General features: G+C 50.9%; 1 long non-coding RNA gene and 1 pseudogene across 1 annotated transcript; one reads left to right on the forward strand and one right to left on the reverse strand.

Annotated features, from left to right (window-relative positions):
• The first annotated feature begins 1002 nt into the window (after positions 1 to 1002).
• Positions 1003 to 4407, forward strand: LOC123569529 (uncharacterized). Its single transcript, XR_010582179.1, has 3 exons — positions 1003 to 1080; positions 2711 to 2894; positions 3553 to 4407. It is a non-coding gene; the product is annotated as an uncharacterized lncRNA (long non-coding RNA).
• An 8848-nt stretch (positions 4408 to 13255) lies between these two features.
• LOC123569530 (sphingomyelin phosphodiesterase 4-like) overlaps positions 13256 to 21866 on the reverse strand; it is a 29983-nt pseudogene continuing 21372 nt past the window's right edge.

Genomic DNA, 21866 nt, shown 5'->3' on the forward strand with positions numbered 1-21866 from the left:
GTGTGTGCAAGATAGAGCTGCAAGAGCACAGGGGCTGAGGTGGGTGGAGTGGGCTCTGTCTATGCATGCATGTGATAAGCTTTTTCTTTAAGAGCATTATGTAATTCACACTTCAAGGTTTACGTGTCTGTGGTCTTTAGGATATTCACAGAGTTCTGCATCTGTCATCAAAATCTAATTTTGGAATATTCATTAATAAATAAATAAATAGAAGTGCAGCTTCACTGTGTTGCCCAGGCTGTTCTCAAACTGCTGGCCTCATGGCAGACCTTTTGCCTAGGCATCCCAAAGTGCTGGGGTCACAGGTGTGAGCCACACAGCCTAAGTTTACAACTTTTTTTTTTTTTTTTTTTTTTTTTTGGTGACAGTGTCCCTGTAACCCAGGCTGGAGTGCAGTGGCATGATCCCAGGCCTGGGTCTACCAACATGTACCCCCACACCGGGCTAATTTTTTTTTTTTTTTTGTAGATACAGAGTCCCACTATGTTGCCAGGTTTTATCTATCCTCCTGCCTCCCAAAGTACTGAGATTACAAGTGTGAGCCACCATGACCAGTCAGCATTTTTTTTTTTTTTTTTTTGAGACTAAGTTTTGCTCTATCACCCAGGCTGGAGTGCAGTGGCGCCATCTTGGCTCATTGCAGCCTCTGCCTCCAAAGTTCAAGCATTTCTTCTGCCTCAGCCTCCTGGTTAGCTGAGATTACAGGCACATGCCACCATGCCCGGCTAATTTTTGTATTTTTAGTAGAGATGGGGTTTCACCATGTTGGGCAGACTGGTTTCAAACTCCTGACCTCAGGTGATCTGACTGCCTCGGCCTCCCAAAGTGCTGGGATTACAGATGAGAACCACTGCGTCTGGCCCAGTCTGCATTTTTTAAAGGAACTTTGTAACTGTTAGCAGTCACACACTCCCCTTTCCTTCAACTCTCAGCCACCACTTACACTTTTCACTGGCATGGATTTTCCTATTCTGAATTTTCCATGTAAATACAATTGTACAGTCCATGTTTTTATTTTACAGCTGGCTTATTTCACTTAACATAATATTTTCAAGGTTCAAGGTCCATGAAGCATGTTTGGTATGTACTTTATTCCTTTTTATTGTCAAAGATTCCATGTATGAATGTGTATATCACATTTATTATAGCCATTCATTAGTTGGTGGATATATGGATTGTCTCTACTTTTTGCTTATTATGAATAAGCAGAATAACAGTTGATGTGTAAGTGTTTGTGGGGGCTGTTTTCTCACTTCTCTCGGGTATATACCTGGGGTAGTGTTGCCGGGTCATACGGTACCTCTGTGTTTAACCTTTTGAGGAATTGCTATGTGTTTCCCAAAGCAACTGCACTATTCTAAATTCTCACCAGCAGCTTAAATGAGGTTCCAGTTTCCCCTCATCCTCTCCAGTATTTGTTACCGTTTATCTGTAGCCATTGAATCGGTGTCTCATTGCTTTGATTTGTATTTGACTAGCGACTAATGATGTTGAGCATCTTTTCATGTGCTTTTTGGCCATTTGTATATTTTCTTGAAAGTATGTCTGTTCAGATCCTTTGTCCATTTTTAAATTGGGTTGTTACTCTTTTCATTGTTGGGTTGTTAATAGTTCTTTATGCATTTGGATGTAAGTCTCTTATTAGATATGTAATTTGAAATTATCTGGGGGAATTTTTCTTTAAATTGAGACAGAGTTGCTCTGTTTTTCAGGCTGGAGTTCAGTGGTGTGATCTCAGTTTACTATAACCTCTGTCTCCCAGGTTGAAGCGATTATCCTGCCTCAGCCTCCCGAATGGGTGGGATTACAGGCCTGTAGCACCACACCTGGCTAATTTTTGTATTTTTAGTAAAGGTGGGGTTTTTCCATGTTGGCCAGGCTGGTTTTGACCTGGCCTCAAAGAACCCACCCTCTTCAACCTCCCCAAGTGCTGGGATTACAGGTGTGAGCCACTGTACCTGGCCTATTTTGGGGGATTTTTTAATTTAAAAATTTAACAATTTTTGGCCAGGCGCAGTGGTTGACTCCTGTAATCCCGGAACTTTAGGAGACCAAGACTGGTGGATTGCTTGAGCCTATGAGTTCAAGACCAACCTGGGCAACACGGTGAGACCTTCACTCTTGACCTTTTTTTTTTTTTTTTTGAGATGGAGTCTCGATCTGTTGCCCAGGCTGGAGGGCAGTGGTCAGACCTCAGCTCACTGCACCCTCCGCCTCCTGGGTTCAAGTGATTGTCCTGCCTCAGCCTCCCAAGTATCTGAGATTACAGGTGCCCGCCACCATGCCAGTCTAATTTTTGTATTTTTAGTAGAGAACTCGATCTCAATTGATCCACCTGCCTTGATCTCCCAAAGTGCTGGGATTACAGGCTTGAACCACTGTGCCTGGCCAACACTGACTCTGGTTTTTTTGTCTCTATTTTTAAAAAAAATAACATTTTAAATTGTTTTTGTTAGTTGGTATTTTCTTACAATTCAATGAAGTTTTGTAAGGACTTATTAAACTATCTCAGATTTTTGAAAGGCAGACTGACTTATCCAGCATTGTTAATTACTTCATAACAAACTACCTCACAACTTAGGGGCTTAAAGCAGTGAGTTACTATTTTTCCTGCATCTGTGGGTCAGAAGTTGGGGCAGCTGGGATTACATGGCAGGGCCGTTCTCCCGGTCTCACTTGTGACTTCCCATGTGGCTGTTTTCCCTTCCAGCCAGGCGGGAGGGCCATAATAGCCTTCACTCAGGTGGCTGCACGTCAACTTTCCTGACACAGCCTCCACGTGGTATCTTTAGCAGCGTAGCTGGACTTCCCTACAACATGGCAGCTGGCTTCCAAGAGGAGGAAGAAGTGGCAGCTGCCAGTCCTCACAGCTCCTAGAACAACACTTGAAAACAGTAAGTTCGAAGGCCAGTGCAGATTCAGGGGAGGGTAACTCACCTCCACCTTTTGATAAGAGCAGCAGCCTATAGGTACAGGCAGACCGTTGATCAGTTTGGGAACATCATGGAGACTAGCTACCACAGAGACCTTCCCACCACCTGAGGATTAAGCTTTCTCTCCCAAAGGAGGCATCAAGCAGAACTCCTACCCCTCCCCATGACAGCTTGCTCTGCCTTGGCCCCCAAATTACTGCAGCCCACACACTGTGCCTTAATGATTTTAGTCCATTTTCTTTTATCAAGCTGGTTCTAAATTCCTAACTCCAGGAAGAAGCTCTGTCTAATTGGAAGACAAGTATTTATAAGAGCTGTGTTGGAAATGTTCTACATCACTTTTACAGAGACAGACATCTTACTGGGATATTGTTGTCTGGTGGCCATCTTTATACTTACTGCTCAAGCTCCACATGGAGGGAATGCCAGCTAGTGCTGTGAGGGTCAGCTCAGCAGGTGGACTGTGGTAGGACACGCTCTGGGTCAGATGCAGCTGGGGCACACTTGTTACGTGCCCCTGCTGTCTGAGACCCTGTTGTAACAACTGTGAATGAATGTAAAACGTGAAACCCATGAGCAGGGAAGAGGATAGGAAGAAGTAATTTCTCTGTGTTTCCAGATCCCAAGAAACTCTGGGAGGTTGTGGATCATGGAGGAGGAGGATGACCTTCCATTGCAATCCTGGCAGGCTTCGGAGTCCAGCGGTGCCCATCGCAAAAGAAACCAGGCTGCTAATGGGCACCCCAGGCTGTCTAGTGTATACCCCAAAGCAAAGAAAGCCTTGTGTGTACTTGTCTAAAGGAATTAACGAAATTGTCTGGAGTGAGCTCATGCCTTCAGCGTGGGTGTTAGCACCCCAAGTTAAAGCCGTCCTTATTCTCTCATTGCCTGGCTCCAGTTCTCACAGCCGGACCCCATTTGTGCACTGTACAGTGATGTCTGCCTGCAAGGCCCTGTTCTGCATGCCTCATGCGTGTGAACTCATTTGATCTCTACTCAGTTGCAATACCATTCGTTCCAGTTTACAGGCAAGGAAACTCAGGCATGAAGATACTGTTTTGCTCAGGATGTCACTTTGCTGATGACAGAGCCCACGCTCTTAGTCACATCTCTTACTGACTCCCGAACCTTTGAAAGCAAAAGATACCCAACACTCACTTTAATTCCTTAACACCTTAATTTCTATGGGTGGGACTACTCTCTGTCTAAGGGAGACTCAGGGATACAAAAATAGCTATGCCTGGGGGTGATAGGCGATAGTGATAATGGCATCTCCAAACGTTCCAGCCAACTTCCTGAAGGGAAGGTTCAAGAAGATTTGGCACCCATTGAATGAGAAGACAGGGGTCCTGGCACCTCTGTGTCAGCACCTAGAGGGGCAGTGTGGAGATATATTTACGGGAACTGGATGTATTTCTGGACATTTGCTTACTTGGGCCATTTAAAATTAAATACCTGTTTTGCACTTAACATAGTATTATGGAAAAGTAGTATGTGTTTCTGGTTTGCAGTTTGGAAACTATTTGTACAGAATTGAACCCTAATTAGAGAACAAAGGTGAAACTCAGGGACTAGGGAGGCTGAAACGGCATCAGAACACGGCAGCCACTTTGGGATTTATCAGAGAGGAAGGCCTGGGCTGAGCCACCAACCAGCTAGAATCAAGGGACAAAAAGATAGGCCCAACTGTTCCCCAGGAGAGCAAGAGAGGACAAAGATGCTCACATGCCTCTGATGAATGGAGATATTTTCCTACCTTCAGCTATTTATTTATTTATTTATTTATTTTGTCAGGGTGTTGCTCTGTTGCCCAGGCTGGAGTACAGTGGTGTGATCATAGCTCACTGCACCCTCAAATTACTGGATTCAAGTGATCTTTCCACCCCAGCCTCCTCAGTAGCTGGGACTATAGGTGTGTACCACAATGCCTGGCTAATTATTTTCAACTTTTTTTTCATAAAATTAACTCAAAATGGGTGAAAAATGTAAATTTACAAGCTAAAACTATATGTTAGAGGACAGCAAAGGCATACATCTTCATGACCTTGGATTAGGCAACAGCAGTTTCTTAGATGTGATGCCAAAAAAGCACATGCAACAAAAAATGTAGATAAATTTGACTTCATCAAAGTTAAAAATTTGCACATCGGCTGGGCGCGGTGGCTCAAACCTGTAATCCCAGCACTTTGGGAGGCTGAGGCAGGCGGATCATGAGGTCAGAAGATCGAGACCATCCTGGCTAACACGGTGAAACCCTGTCTCTACTAAAAAATACCAAAAACTAGCCAGGCGAGGTGGCAGGTGCCTGTAGTCCCAGCTACTCGGGAGGCTGAGGCAGGAGAATGGCGTAAACCCGGGAGACAGAGCTTGCAGTGAGCTGAGATCCGGCCACTGTTCTCCAGCCTGGGTGACAGAGGAAGACTCCCGTCTCAAAAAAAAAAAAAAAAAATTTGTACATCATAAGACATTGCCAAAATAAGGAAAACAAGAATATATTGGCAACTCACATATCAGGTAAGGGTTTAATATCCAGAATACGTAAAGAACTTCTCCAACTCAACACCAAAAAAAAAAAAATGCAACTGAAAAATGGGCAACATATTTGAATAAGTATCTCCAAAAAAGAGGAGATAAAAATGGCCAAGAAGTACATGAAAAGATGCTCAGCATCATTAGGGGATTGCAAATAACCACAATGAGATGCCACTTCGTACCTATTGTAATGGCTGTGATTTAAAAAAAGGTAGACAATAATAAGTATTGACAAAGATGTAGAGAAATTGGAATTCTCTTTGTCCTTGTGATGGAGCCTCTCTCTGTCACCCAGGCTGGAGTGCAGTGGCATAATGTTGGCTTACTGCAGCCTCCACCTCCCAGCTTCAAGTGATTCTCCTGCCTCAGCCTCCCGAGTAGCTAGGACTACAGGCACACACCACCTAGCTAATTTCGTATTTTTCCTAGAGACCGGGATGGGGGCTCATCGTGTTTGCGAGGGTGGTCTTGAACTCTTGACCTCAGGTGATCCACCCATCTCAGCCTCACCAAAGTGTTGGGAGTACATGTGTGAACCACCACACTTAGCAGAGAAACTGGAATTCTCATACATTGCTGGAGAGAATGTGAAATGGTACAGCTGCTGTGGAAGACAGTATGACAATTCTTCAAGAAATTAAATGTAGAGTTACTGTATGACCCAGACGTTTTCTACTCTTAGGTATATACTCAAGAGGAAAGGAACCATGTCCACACAAAAACATACACAGACTGTTGTACATTATAACATCATTCGTAATAGCACAAAGTGGAAACAATCCAAATGTCTGTTAGCTGTTGAATGGATGAACAGTGTGTCGAATTTCCACATAATGGAATATCATATGGCCACACAAAGGAATGTATGACTGACACATGCTACAACATGGATGAAGCTTTAAAGCATTACATAAATGAAGCAGTCACAAAAGACCATGTTGCGTTTTTATAAAATTTCCAAAGAGGCCAGGCACAGTGGCTCACACCTGTAATCCCAGCACTTTGGGAGGCCAAGGCAGGCAGATGATGAGGTCAGGAGTTTGAGACCAGACTGGCCGATATGGTGAAACCCCATCTCTACTAAAAATACAAAAATCAGCCGGGCATAGTGGTGCACAGCAGTCGTCCCATCTACTCAGGAGGTTGAGGCAAAAGAACCACTGGAACTCAGAAGGCGAAGGTTGCAGTGAGCCGAGATTGCACCACTGTACTCCAGCCTGGGCAATAGAGCAAGACTCCATCAAAAAAAAAAAAAAAAAAAAGCCAAAGGTGGATACTCTCTATAATACTGTTTCAGTTTCCCATGGCTGCCATAACAAGATACCATAAAGTTGGAGACTCCTATCTCTGGGTCCATGGCTTTGGCCTCTGAGCCCCATGACTCTGCTCTCATGGTCATCTTTCCTTAAAGAGTAGCACGTGTTTGAGGCTGAGTAGTTTTATCAGCCTATTTTCTGCCTCTAAATTTTGGGAGTTCTTTGGTTTTGTCTAGTCTCTAAACTTTCTATGATTTTGTCTAGTCTGTAAACTTTCTAGTCCAAGATGGCACTGTTTCTTCTCATAGAACATTCTAAAATCCTTGTAGAATTTCTGCGTATATGATGGAATTCATGGCGTTAGATGAGGTTTCTCCACCGATCTTTCCTAGATAATTTAGTCTCTTTGCTTCACTTCTGTGAGGTGATTGAGGGGATTCATGAGTCCCATGTTTAATATCTTTGGCACTAGGAAAATTTGCAAGGCATGTCACACCATTGGCATTCTCTACAGAACACACTTTCCTAACTGGATCTCCTAGTTTTAGCATTTTGGTTTTTTCCAATGTGAATAGCCTGAGAATTTCCCAAATTATCAAGTCTAGGTTCTTTTTGGCATAAGAGTTCTTCCCTCAGTTTATCTATTTCGTTGTACTTTTAAATTCTTTACATTACCTCAATTTATCTCTTGCCTCTTGCACTTCCTATAAGTGGGAAAAAGAAACAAAGCTGAGTCTTGAGTGCTTTGATTGCAAGTCTGCTCAGCTAAATATGCAAGCTCATTGCTTATGATTCTGCCTTCCACACAGCTGTAGGACACAATCCAACTAAATTTTTGCTATTCTATAGCAAAGAACATCTTTGCTCTAGTTTCCTGTAACATGTTCCTTGTTTCCTCTGTGCCCTTAGAATCATCACCTTTAATGTTCATGTGTTTACCAACATTCTGTTTATGACAGTATGTATTCTTGAAAATAACACACAGGCTTTCTATTAAGTTCCTCAATTCCTTTAGGGCAGAGTATGGGTGACAGAGTCTTTAACATCCACATGTCTACCAACAGCCTCTTCAAGGCAACCTAGGCCTTTTCTATCATGATTTCTCACAATTCTACCATCGCTGCTTTATTATCCAATTTTAAAGCCACTGCCACATTTTTAGGCACCCCACTCCTGGTAGGAAAAAAATGCATATGTTTCCTGTGAGTGCTCTAACAAGTTCCTACAAACTTGATGACTTAAAAGAACAGAAATTTAATCTCTCACAATTCTGAAGACCAGAAGTTCTCAAAGTCAGTACCATGGGCAAAAATCACAGTGGCAGCAGGGAGGCTATAGTAGAGGAATCTGTTTCTCACATCTTTCAGCTTCTGGTCACTGCTGGTACTCCTTGCCTTGTGGCTGTATCACTCCAGTCTTTCAAGGCCAGCATCACAGAGTAGATTCTTTCTATATTCCATCTTCACATCGCCTTCTCCTGTGTGTGCGCGAATTTCTGCCTCCCTCTTATGTGGCAATTGCACTTAGGGTCCACCTGTATAACACTCTGTCTCAAGATCTTTAACTTCACCACACTTGCAAAGACCCTTTTCCCAAATGAGGTAACATTTACAGGTTTCAAGGAATAGGACCTGATCTTTCTAAGTACTGTTATTTAGCCTACTTCAGGTAGAAAGTTGATGAGTGATTGTCAAGGGCCAAAGATGCTGTGGGGAAAATGGAGTTTTCATTTGGCGTGATGAAAATGTTGTAAAATGGGACTGTACATAGTGGCTCACGTCTGTCATCCCGGCACTTTGGGAGGCCTGGGCAGGTGGATCCCTTGAGGTCAGGAGTTTGAGACCAGCCTGGCCAACGTAGTGAAACCCTGCCTCCACTAAAAATTCAAAAATTAGGAGCCGTGGTGCACATCTGTAGTCCCAGCTACTCGGGAGGCTGAGGCGGGAGAATCGCTTGAACCTGGGAGGTGAAAGTTGCAGTGAGCTGAGATCATGCCACTGCATTCCAACCTGGGCTACAGAGCGAGATGAGACTCCATCTCAAAAAAAAAGAAAAAAAAAAAAAAAGAGAAAATGTTCTAAGATTGATTTTGATAGTGCTGCACAATTCTGAATGTAGTACCAAAAACCAACGAATGTCATGCTTTAAGTTGGTGAACTGTGTATCAGCCAACTTATTAATATGTATTTTAATGGAACCAGTAAAGGTGATGGATGACAGGTCTGTCTGCTTGATGGCCAGGTCAGGACAGCGTGATTTCCTTGGGTAGAGGGCACTACTGGGGCTGCCTAGTTCCTGCTTAATGAAATCCCACGCTTGGATGGAACTGGAACAGAGGCAGTGGAGCAGGCTGTCTGGGAGGCATTGGCCAGGTTCTTAGAGAAGGCTGTCCATGTAACTTCCTCCAGGGAGCCAGATCCTTGGGCCACTCAGCCTGTCCACGGTCCAGGTTCATCTCAACTGTGTGAGGGTGCACTCGGTGGTGTTAGAGCATCTTGTGTGTGGTCAACACACTCCTACTCATTTTTGTAGGACAACACAGGGCATAGGAAACCCTTGAAACATGCATGTGATTTTCTCGTCACAGTTCTGAGTCCAGGCAGAGCTGCTTTAGGCAAGTGGGGCACTTCCCTGGGGAAGCCCAAGTCCATAACACAAAGGCTGCCCCTCAGAGGAAGGGCTGGCTTGTGGGCACTGCTGGCTTCCCACCACCAGCTGGGCCTCAGCCCTCGTGGCATTCCTGTTGAGCACTGCAGGGCACCCGGGGGTCAGTGGCATCAGGGATCCTGCTGCAGGCACACCTGTGCTGCTCACATGGGGACCATGTCCCCGCTGTAAAGGGATGAAGAGCAAGGTCTTCAGGACCCGTGTCCTCAAAACACCTTGCACTGCACCACCCATCAAGAGTTGGCCTGGTGGCTGGCAGGGCCAGGCAGTGAGTGCCTCCCTGTGCTGCCCGACACTCTGGGCACCGGAGGTACTTGAGGTACTGCAGCCCTCTGCTGATGAGAGGTCCCCCCTTTCTGCGCACTATCCCATCTGTGATTGTTACAATTGTTTCTGTGTTCATCAGTAGCTGTCACTGTGTACACTTCTCCATGAACCTGGGCCTGCTGTTGTCTGAATGCTGTCAGCCTTGGAGCTGGCACTGTCCAGTCTGGCTCTGGTCAGCCCAGACCTCAGTTATCCTTGTCTCATATACTGTCCTGGTTCATTCTCCAGCTTCCTGGCAAAGTTCCTGCTCCCTGAAGCAGGAAGAGGCTGAGATTAATGCCAAGAAAGTGGGACTGTGGGCCTGGGAGGACTGTGCTGCCGGGTGAGGATGGTACTGAGCTGGCTACTCTGAGACCATGAACACAGCTGTGTTGTGGTGGGAGGGTTGGTGTGGCTGTAGCCACAGCACTCTAAAGATTGCCCTCTGAGGAGAAAGGTGAGCCTGGCCGGACCCCCTGTCACGGCTGCTATGTCAGGGCAAGAGGACAGTGTCTTGCCCCCAGGAGCGCACATTCTGGGCAGGAGACCCAGAGTGATCTTGTGTTTGGAAGGCAACTCCAGCCCAGCCTAGGGGACCAGGAGGCTCTCCCGCCTCCAGGGAGGTGTGTGCGGCTCTGCCAATGCCTCTCTTCCAGGGCAGTTGCCAGGTCCCAGGATGAGCAAGAGTCCTTGGCTGCCCAGGAAGGTCCCTGAAGCAGCAGGGGCTGGGCTAGGGGCCAGGGACTGGGAAGAAATGCCTGATAGCCGGTGAGGAACAAGGCACACACGTGACTTGGAAAGAAACAAGCTTTATTTTCAGTTTTCAACAGGTAGAGTGATACTTAACTTCATCATATTCTTTTGTGTGAATAGCAAATAGCAAAATATTAGAACGTAAACAGTTTTGTCAGTTTGGAGATGAAGTACTTTTCTCATCTTGAGTGTCATCTGTCTTGGAATTTAGCTGGGTTTAAAAGTAGTGGAATTATCAGGAAATTCTATAGAGAGCCAGTCTCCAGCTGCAGGTAGGTGTGCCTGGCACTGACCAGCTGCGGGCACAGATGCAGGCATCTCAAAGCACCAAGCAGTACAGGTGCCAGTTCTGCAGAGCCTGCAGCCTCTTCTGCCACTTGGCAAAGTTGTTCTTCAGGGTCTGCTTCAGCGCGGGCAGAATGGCACGTGCTGCCACAGGCATGGGGCTCAGAAGCAGGCTGGGGGTGGGTAGACAGACTGTCACCTTGAGTGTCCCCAGGAGTGGAGCGTGCTGGGAGTAGGGCCTGCATGACTCTCACTGGGACCCAGTGAGGCCATGGCCGCCTCTGCTGCTGTGCTGCTACCCCTCCACCACTCCCTTCCTGGGGCCCAGGTGGCAGGGTTGCCCTGCTGTTCCCACACCCATGGGACTTACCGTTTCTTGGAAAGGCTCTTGGTGGAGACCTTGGGGAACTGAATGGCTTTTTGGTCCCTGGGTGAAGGAAGAGTCAGCAACGGGCCTCAAACAGGCCCCAGGGATGGGGAAGGGGTGACTGGGCATTCACCTAGAAGAGCTAGATCCAGTCTCCTTTGGGGGCCACCCGGGGCCTCTGGCACTTTTCCCTTGGGCTGCAGCTTTGGGTCCCCCGGTACTAATATTACTCAGACTTGAGGTACTGCAGCTGAAAGATGGGGACATCAGCATGGTGGGGCCAGCAGCAGCGCCAGGCGGCACAGCCACCCCCACCACCCAGGGCCTCACCTCTTGGGCCTGCTGGATGTTGACATTCCACAGCTGGCAGGTGAGAACTTCACACTGCTGAAGTGTGGTGGGCTTTCATAGATGCGGCTGCAGCGTCACTGGAGGGTGTGCTCCCATCACCTCCCAAGCCCAAGGGCTTGGCTGTGTTTCAAGTACCCCCTGCCTGCTCTGAACACAGTGGCCAATACCATCAGGGCTGCTGCAGCTTCCCCACTCAGCAGCCTCATGTCTGAGGCATAGAGAACATAGCCCAGGGCAAGGAGCAGTGCCAGGGAGGGCCCAATTCAAAACAGGCCTCAAAGAAGGCCAGCAGCAGCCAGAGCATCATCCAGTAGCTACCCAGGAGGTGCAGGCTGAACCTGGGGTCATGGGAGTGGCTGGCGGCCAATCTCTACCCATGGGGCTTACCAGGTGCCTGCTGGCCAGCACAGGCTGGTGAGATGGTAGAAACTTGCTGAGGAAGTCATCCCAGGAATGCAGAGTCCCCCAACATCTGGCCTGCAAACTGATGCGCCTCAGGACAACAGCACCCCACCCCCACAGGCCACCCTGGGACTGCACCCTGGGCAGGAGCATCCAGAATCCTCTGAAGAAGCCAGGCTCGTTCTGCCCAGTCATTGCAGTTGACGGCAGATAACCACCAGAAGAGCATACAGACGAAGCTGGCAATCTCGTAGCCTAAGATGGACTGCAGCTCTGGGTTCCCCTGGTACTAAAATTTCAAACCTTGACAGCACATTGATGATTTCGAAACCCAGGCTACAGGGACAGGTCAGAGAAAACAGCTCGCACACAACTGAGAGGAGCGGAGCTGTCTCTGCTACGGGGGAGGAGGGAGCTGGGGACAGGTCAGGGCCCAGCCCATACACCTCTGGGACAGGAACCTCTCAGCTGGTACTGACCCAGGTCTGGGAGAATGAGTCCATCCTCACTTGTGATGCAGTCGAGGAGCTACTGCTTTTCATTCTCATCCTGGGTGGTGCCCGAGGCGAGTGTGAAGTGTGTGGGCTGCACTTCACTGAGTTGCCAGGGAGAAGCGCCTCTGCCTTGAGCATCAAGGTGAAGGGAGGGGAGCGATCTTCACCCCACAGGCCTGTAACAGTGCCAACAAGGCGATGGGGTGTGGCTCTGCCTCCCACAACACTGGCTCCCTCTGAGTGGGGCCTGGGACTGGCACTTGGCTGACAACAGGCTGAGGGGGAGCGAATCCTTTGAGGAAGGGGACCCTGATGGCTGTGGGTGGGGCAGTCCCCATAGTTCATACCAGAAATAGCTGTTGCATGTACTCCAGGGCTGCCTCCAGGTACTCTTCTGTCTGCTGGACACCATCCTGGCCTATCTTGTCTAGGTCGTTGGCTGGATAAGAGCCTTCGGGGTTCATGGGGCCAAAGCCCAGTCACGACAGGAAGGAGCAGCTGTAGGGCGCTCTCCACACTGGTCCAAGATGGGGTTGTCCATGTGCTTGGCCTGCATGATACGCTGAGCAAGGTGCAGGGCCTGTGAGGGAGGTGCAGGCAGGTCACTGACAGATTGGCCTGTGCTACCACCCAGGCAGGCCGGCTGGGGGCCCCAAGACCAATGCACAGCCAAACTGCTGAGTGCCAGGAGGAGCAGCTTCTGCCAGGGGACTTTTAAAGACTAAAGGATGATCTTCTGAATGTTAAATTTTCCAAACAACACTGCCTTTGTTAGGAAAAATCAGACTTTACTGAAAGGGGGTAAGGAGACATAGCCTGAACTCTAAGCCCAGCCTTGACCTTTCCCACCAGAACACAGCACTCCCCGGGGTCTGTTCAGCCCCATGGCTCCAGGGTTCCTGAGGATGGTCACTGGTGACCACTCAACAGGATGTGGGCCTCTGGCACAAACATCAGAGTGTACTGACAGTCCTGGCCCTCCAGGCTGTAGACGTGGCTCTTCACCTTGAAGGACGCATCAGTGATTTCTGGCAGCCACAGTGACAGGAAACTGCTGGTGAACATGGGGGCCGTGAAGAGTCAGTGCTGGTGGTGGAGAGGTGACAAGCTCCAGGAACAGCTAGTCACCTGGAAGGCAGGAGACGAACCTGGTGCCCACTTCCAGGGGCACAGAGTACCCGGCTGCTGCTTGCAAAATTCTGGGTTTCCCCCGAGGCGTCTGGGGAGCCATGACTCGGGTGTTCTCCTGAGGCCCTGGCTCATAGCGTTTCCCATGCAGTAGGTGGCTGACATTGGGAGGGTGGGTGGGGTAGTTGGTGGCTCACAGAGCTTCCAGCAGTGTTTGCAGGTGGCAAATACCAGGAGGAGTGACAGAAGCCAGTGTCCAATCCAGTCAGGATGAACACACAGCAGTGACTTGGCTCACCATGACCTGAGGCAGCTGCCATGAGTCATCAGGGAGAAAGTGGGGCTGCAGCTTGGACTGTGCAGCTGCCCTCTATGGGCACACCTGCAGTCCCTCGCTCAGTGCCTGGTAGCTGCAGGGCAGGCAGGGATCCAGCCAGTCTCACACTTCACTTTGCAGATGTTTCCCAGGAGTCTCCACAACACCCTTTGCTGGGGCCCACTTTGAGTACTTGGTTCCCTTCTGCAGACCTGCCACCCACCAGCTAAGGTCCTGGCCTGGTCTGGCTGGGTCAGGGTCTGCCAGACTGGCCCAGGCTGAGGACTTACCTGGATTATCTCAGCCAAGTTGGGCTGGGCAAAGACTTTGACTACTCACAACATCATGAGTGCATGTATGGGGCTGACCAAATCTCTGCACAGCTCGCATTCAGGAAGACCAGGAACGGCTTTGTGTACATCAGCAGATTCTCCTGGACAAAGGGTGCCCTGGGGACTGAAGTGGCAATTTGGGATCAGCCCTCTCGCTGGAGGCAGGGGTTGCACCACTCCATGCCCCTAAGACCATTGCTCATCCCTGTGCTTCCAGACTTTCTGGCCAAGGTGATAAGATGTCATAGATGATAGCTCAGAGGGCTGTGGGTGGGCATGGAGGGCAGGCCAGAGGCAGGTGACACCCAGGCCCTCTGAGGACACTGCATTGTTAGCAAGGTTGAGGCCCTTTTCCAAGAGGACTGAGACTGCCATGGCAGAGGCTGGCTCAGAGCATGTGGGGGCCAAGGGACGATCCCCGGAAGGATCCAAAGGGGAAGGGCTTGGGCAAGAAGGGAAGAGGTCAGTGGGCACGCCAGGTGCCACGTTAGCCTGGAGGTCTGCCATGAGGATCAACCAGGGGATGAGGGGAAGACAGCCATTGCTCTGCGCTCTGTGCCGGTGAGGGTCAAGGGATAGTTTGGGTGTTGCTGAACGTTTATCTGGACCAGAAGGGGGAAGGGACAGGGTAGGATGGGTCACCGGTGCACTGCTTCCCTGAGAAAGCAGTTTTAGGGCCTGATAAGGTTGAGTCTAGGAAGGGCTGGTCTGTGCTCCACTAGGGAAGGCCTGGGAGAAGACCACAGGAGGCCACTGGGGCCAGGACCAGGCTGACCCCAGGATAGGCTGCTGGCTTCGTTTCCTGACCCACAGGAGCAACATCCATCCCTAGGAGCCAGTGGCATGACTGTGAGGAGCGGGGCTGAGGCTTATTTTTCCAACACACACTGGGAGTCAGTGGGACTGTCACTGCCCAGAACCTGCTTGTCAGGGAGCATGCTGCCATGGCTGCAGGTAGGTCGGCCACATCTCCAGGACCTGTGGGAGCGGGTGTGAGCTGAGGGTCCGGTGGCTGGGGGCCAAATCCTCTAGTGGTTTGGAGTTGGTGTCCCAGCTAGCAGCTGGGTGGGGCTGGCTCTTCCTACATCCCCCAGAGGGTGCAGGAGAGATGTGCACAGCCCTGTGAGGTTTGGCTCTGTTGCTGGCCGTTTAGAAGCCAGGGCCATGGATGGGCTTTTCCCAGCCCAAAAGGCTCAGTGCTCCCCGGACAGGTAAGGGTAGGAACCTGCCTGGCACCAGAAAGCTGGGACAGGGCAGGGCTTTCCTGTACCTGAGGGTTTGCTTTGGAAATTAAAACGGAACCATGTGGCCTTCCAACAGCCCCCTCTTCTCCACCCTCTTCACCTCCTCCTCCTCCACCTTCTCTATACTTGTTCTCATTTGCCACAGGGGATCGCTTCTCATTGGGGTACACAGAGAACACAGATGTGTAACGGGGCAACACTCACAGTTCTGAACAATGTGTCCAGGGGCCAGTGGCCAAAGCAATGCTGCACAAAAAGGTCAAGTTTCTGCTGGACAAACCTTGGGACGGGGCCTTGCAGGAAATAGGGTCACCTGCTGCTTGCCCGGTAAGGCGGCCTTGCTCACAGATGGGCCCAGAGCTCCCATCAACGAGGGTCAGCTCTGACAGGAGAGAGCACTGGGGATCTCCAGGAGATCAGAGTTGGCTTCAGCCCCTGTTTCTCAGAGGAAGAAACCAAGATTCAGAGAGGCCAGTGAACATCCCAAGGAGACACAGCACACAGGCAGCTGAGCCAGTGCAGCTCCCGCGTGCTCCTCATCTCAGTCCTACACAAACAGCCCACTTTGGTGGGCCTGGAGTCAGCCACACCAGCTCTTCTGATAGGGGTAGGGAGGAGCTAGAGATGGCAGCATGATGAGGCCTCTGGCCAGTCCGGGGAGAGAGGCTCTGGGAGCCCGCTGGTCAGGGTGATAAGGCACCTGCCTAGCTCTCCAGAGGCCTCAAGTGCTCTGTGCACAGGAAGGGACTTACCCTGTTCCCTATGCCCTGGGGTGAGATCCTTGTGGGCAATAGCTGAGGAGGGGAAGGCAGGGGAGATGGCAGTGGTGGGAAACCACAGGGGCCACCCACCATTTGAACTCCTCCAGGGACCTGTTGGCATGGGAGTGGGTGAGGTGTGCTCTGGCTTCAGGCTGTTTCCGAAAGCACGCAGGTGCTTCAGCAGCAGGCACACCAGCAGTGCTCCTCAGTGGGCCTGAACCACTGCTAGGTGGAGGAGGAAGGGTCAGGGTTGGGAAGGGCTGCTGACCCACAGCATTCAGCCTCCAGGTCTGACCACATCCCGCCCCAGGCTGGTGGCTTTGCTTCTCCACGGAGGGCATGAGCCGGGCCAAGAGTGGGACCACCCTCTGGGGTACCACTGTGCCTGGCACGCAGTGGACGTGCCTTGTACTGCTTGGTCTGAACTACAACCAGCTTGTGATAGGGAAGTACTTGGCCCAACACCCACACAGCCCACCCTGCAGAGGGCTCACTAAGACACACATCTGCAGGGGATCTCCTAGCCCTGCTTCTACACCGCTGTGCACCCGCAGTGGGTGATACAGGCCACAGGTTTCCAGGCTGTGCCCTTGTGCACTGCTTGATCCTCAGGGTAGGAGAAGGCCAGCATTATCCCCAATCTCTGGATCCAGGGTCTCCCACCGGCCTCCCAAATGTGTACAGAAAGCACAAGGAACCCAGGCACGGTGCCTCAGAGGTTTAATTCCAGCACTTTGGGAGGCCAAGGCAGGAAGATCACCAAGGCCTGCAGTTTGAAATTAGCCTGGATAATACAGGGATACCTTGTCTCTGCAACAAATTGTTAAAAGTGAGCTGGGTGTGGTGGTGCACACCTGTAGTCATAGTGACTCAGGAGGCTAGGGTGAGAGGATCACTTGAACTGAGGAGTTCACGACTGCAGTGAGCCAGGATCGTGCCACTGCACTCCAGCCGGGGCGGCATAGTAAGACCCTATTTAAAAATAACACCGTGGCTTCGCTTATCTCCCCAATTCTTTCCACCTCCTACTCTTCCTGGACACAGCCAGGCAAAGGCTCAGTCCAGTAGAAGCCCTGGGCATCACTCTGTTGCTGATGAATTTGTGGTCAGGAAAACCCTCAGAGAAGCACAGTCAAGCATGTAGGCCAAACTTTTGATTTGCAACCTACAAGTAGGGTCCTGGAGACCTAGCCTGAGAGGAAAGCCTTTTTGCTGGCCATGGACTTGTGGTTGCTCAGTATTGTAAAGGGCAGGTGGGAGCATCCAGTGGATGAGAGCAGGGGAATGGGGGCACTGAGGGCAGGGCACTGAGGGCAGGACACTGAGTCTCAGTGGACGTGTTCACCTCTCCACATTTGTCCCCCAACTCTTTGGGCCTCAACACATCTGTGCTGCTGAGGCTGGTGCAGGGCACGGCCTCTGGGTGTATCCTGGAATGATGCAGACCCCACAGGGGACACTGCCCACATCACCATCCACTCAAGTCTCCCTGTCAGGAAAATGTCCCCACAGGTCCAGGTGGCACCCCACGCATCAGTGGCTGAGTCAGGATGGAGCTATGGGGTGGGAGGCATTTTCCTTTTTGAGACAAGGTCTGTCACCCAGGCTGGAGTGTGGTGGTGTGATCTTGGCTCATCATAGCCTCTGCCTCCTGGTCTCAAGGGATCCTTGCACTTCAGCCTCTGGAGTATCTGGGAACAGAGGCACACACCACCACACCCGGATAATTTTTGTTTTTTTGTTTTTTTTTTTTTTTTTTTTTTTTTGTAGACACAGGTCTTGCCGTTGTTGGCCCAGACTGGCTTCAAACTCCTGAGCTCAAGCAATCTGCCTGCTTCAGCCTCCCAAAGCACTGGAATTACAGGCATGAGCCACCGTGCCAGACTGTTACTTCTAGTTATCTGTATCTTCAAGTCTTTGGGCAATAAATTTACATTGTTTTGGAAGGAAGAGGTGGGCACGGTGGTTCATGCCGGTAATCCCAGCACTTTGGGAGGCTGAGGCAGGCAGAATACTTGAGGTCAGGAGTTTGAGAGCAGCCTGGCCAAAAAAGGTTGAAATCCTGTGTCTACAAAAATAAAAATTAGCCTGGTGTGGTGGCATGCACATGTACTCTCAGATACTCAGAGGCTGAAGCGGGAGAACTGCTTGAACCCAGGAGGTGGAGGTTGCCATAAGCCAAGATGTGTCACTGCACTCCAGCCTAGGCGACAGAGGGAGACCTCCTCTCAAAAAAGGAAAAAGAATAATAAAAAAGGAGAAAAACATGAAATATAATAGCTGTACCTATACCGCCCGACTACAAGGGCACCAGCTGGGTAGGAAGTTAGACCGGGGTCCTTTGCCAGTTTCAGCCCTGGCCTTCCCTCTGATCCTGGACTGGGATCCTGAATCTCGACCTTCTCCCTGCAGCTCAGGGGAGGGGACAGCCTCCACATGGGAACTAGAAACTTGCCTTGCCTTGCTGGTGCACTTGCTTTACCTCACCTAGTCCTTCCAAAGGGTCTGGAGGGCTCATTGTCTGCCCCTGAGCCTGCCTCTCCCCCTGGCAGTCACGTGGAACTCTCTCAGGCTATTTTCTTACAGGTTTGCAGAGCTAAACTTCTCCCTCAGCTCGGCATCCCTCCTGGGCCATGTTTCCCATGGCGTCCCTGGCCACAGTCACACCTGCTTGGTTCTTAAGGATGTGTCCCCAAAGCCCCACCATTTCCCACTGGGCTGAGCCTCACAGAACCTCAGCAAACCCGCCTGGGCGTTGCTGGTCACCCTTCCCGCCATGGGGTTTGCCACAAGCTTCCTAGACACTTCTCTCTCCCTGGCCCAAATCCTCAGGTCCTTGCCTTTGCAGTGGCTCCTGCATAATGGTGTCCCCATGTGCTGTGGCCACCATCCCAGGCCACTGGCACTTGGGGGCCAACACGTTTTCTCATCTTGTGCTCAAATTCCTGTTCACTGGTGTGCTCCTTCGCAGGTGAATGGGACAAACGCGGGGCTGCAAGCACAGCTCATCTCCAGCTCTCACAGACTGGTTAATTCTGCCATCCGTGAAGTCCCCTACAGGTCTGAACTCCGCTTCACTGATCTCAGATCCATTAATGCACTTGTCATTCTGCCTATGCAGTCCCAATCTCTATGAGGTCACCACGTACTCTCATTTGCCCCTGGAGGTGTATATGAATGACCAAGGCTCCCCAGGTGAAGGCTGGCATGCCCCAGCTGGGCTGTCAAATACTGACATCCTCTGTGGGCTATAGGGTCAAGCCCCAGGTTCTTCCCACCCCACTGCCTCACACACAGGCTGTGGGTCACAGCACCTCCAGGCTGGGTGACATACTTCTGAAAAAAGCACAAACTACACCACCCAGAAGTCCCAGGTCTGTGTATCTTCCGAAGTGCCAAACCCTGCAGAGCGGGGGTGAACGTGACCACTGCAGAGGTCTGATGACTCCAGCCCTTCAAACCAAGGCCAAGCACAGGGCCTCCAACGCCAGAGAGCTTGTGACACCTGCAGTGGCCAGCCAGGGCGCCATGCTTCCTGCCTCACAGCCAGACTCCCACTCAAGTCAGGCTAGTCTGCAAAGCCAGGGACCAGGCTCAGCTGGAGGTTGCCTCCTCACAACACAGGGGCTTCATTCTTTCCGGAACTAGCCTCTGAGTCACCTGCAGCCTGCCTCTTGCTTTGCGAGGTATAGACATGCATTCTGGGCAGGAGGAAAGGAAGGAAAGAGCGCAGCTAATACTTCGTAGGTGTGGAGAGCCTGGAGGCTGGGTTGGGTAGGGCTGTGCAGGGATTTGGAGACAGTAGTGCAGAATCTCCAGCTAAGACAATGAACAGAAGCTGGAAGATACAGAAAAGCAGAGGACAAGAGGATGGAGTAGGGAAGGGGAGAGATGGGACCATGCATGGGAAGGGGAAACTGAGAGAGAAAGCAATGAGAACAAGCCCATAAGTGAGAAGGAAAAACAAAAGCGTATTCACAATCCAAATAATCGCAGTCCCAGCAGCCACGGGTCAGGGCAGCACCCACACCCCCCCTTCACAGGCAGGCCAAGGCTGTGGCTGCACTCTACTTGGACTTGGAGACGTGGGTGAATAGACCTAGGTCACCTGGGTGGCCACTGTCACTGGGGCCCAAATGCGTCTCTATCTCATTGGAAGGGCCCGACTTACTACCCTTCCAGATGGGACCCACTCTCCCCAGCGACTCTGAGGCCACACTGTGGCACGTGCACACCACAGTGGTCCAAGAGCCCAGGGCTCACGCTGGGACATGCTGCCAGCCATGAAGACCTCAGATCCTGAGGCTCAGAAAAGAAACCAGTGGAGTGTGTTCCAGGAGGAAGACTGCCCAGAAGAGACACGTGGGTCAATTGACTGAACTTCCCTGGGTTGTCTTGAGAAATTTACCAAATTGGTATGACATGATGAATCGCTGTGTGTGTAAAACCCAATCAATATTCCCACCATGAGTGGTTCTTTAAAAACTAAGGAGGAGGACAGGTCCCCAAGGATAGCACAGAGATGAGCACAGGCCCAGGCCACCAGCTCTTGCCCTCCACCCCCCCAGTCTGGAGGTCAGCTGAGGAGGTGTGCAGATCAGCTCTGACTCCTGGAGCAGCCTCTCCTACTGCACTAGGAACTCCCACCCTCCAGATACGATGGGCTTCCAAAAGCAGGAGCCCGCAAGGATATGGCCACAGTCATACACACCGAGAGGCAGCAGGAACCTGAGGCTGAGCTGGACCCCAGCCAGGATCCTCCAACCTCCACACCCCACAGAACCATGGTCTGCCAAATCATGACTTCAGCACAGCCAGAGCTAGCCTGGCACACATCCTGCTCAGAGAGCACCATGCCTCCTGCCCTAGCAGCATGCCTACTGTGCTCCACGTCAGGAGAAATAGAATACACCTGCTAGACACCAAGATGGCAGAGAGAAGAAGCGGGGCAGGGAGGTGCTGTTCTCCATAACCTTCCTGTGTCAGACCTGGGGCTCAAGGAAGAGTCAGACACAGTTACCCAGTGTGGTCTCTGCCCTCGCCTGCGGGACACAGTGGCCTGCAGCACCATGGCCATCCTTACTGCCTACAGGACCGTTGGGCAGCAAGCACACATTCTGGACTCAACCTGCGTGAGGAAGGTACCCCCGGAGCCTCACTTCTTGCATCTGAAAATAAGTACTAGGACGGACAGGCAGGAATTTCTACATGGCAAGTACAGCACAGGCCCAGACAAGTGGCAAGGGGCCTTGGAGGACACGGACCTCCACAGCTGCCTTTTTCTGGCTTTGACCCACCCAGTTTTCTCACGTTTTGTGTTTTACCTCAACTGGAAGAGGCAAAGAGTGGAGCATCTCTGCGTACTTGGTCCTGCCACTGCAAGTCATTCTGAGCAGGACTCACCCACCTCAAGGTCTGGCCAAGAGTAAGTGAATGTAGAGAATGGAAAGGCGTCTCCTGCTCTCTACAGGGACAGCCACCTGCTCTTCCCCCTGACCCGCAAGGACACGGAATCTTCACAGGTGACAGCCCAGAAGAGCCTTTCTGGCTGGCCCTTGATTGTAGGTGCATTTTCACTCACTCAGAAGGCAGAAGGAGCAACAGGAACACAATGCAGTGCAGCGGCTCCTGCCCCTGCCGAGCCATGAGCACATGCTGGAGCACTGAGAGCATCCCAGAGCCCACAGGAGGACACCCTGGGAATAAACTGGCCCTCAAGTGCAGGCCAGGCACACGAAG

Source organism: Macaca fascicularis, chromosome 16 (assembly GCF_037993035.2).
Source record: "Macaca fascicularis isolate 582-1 chromosome 16, T2T-MFA8v1.1".
NCBI lineage: Eukaryota > Metazoa > Chordata > Mammalia > Primates > Cercopithecidae > Macaca > Macaca fascicularis.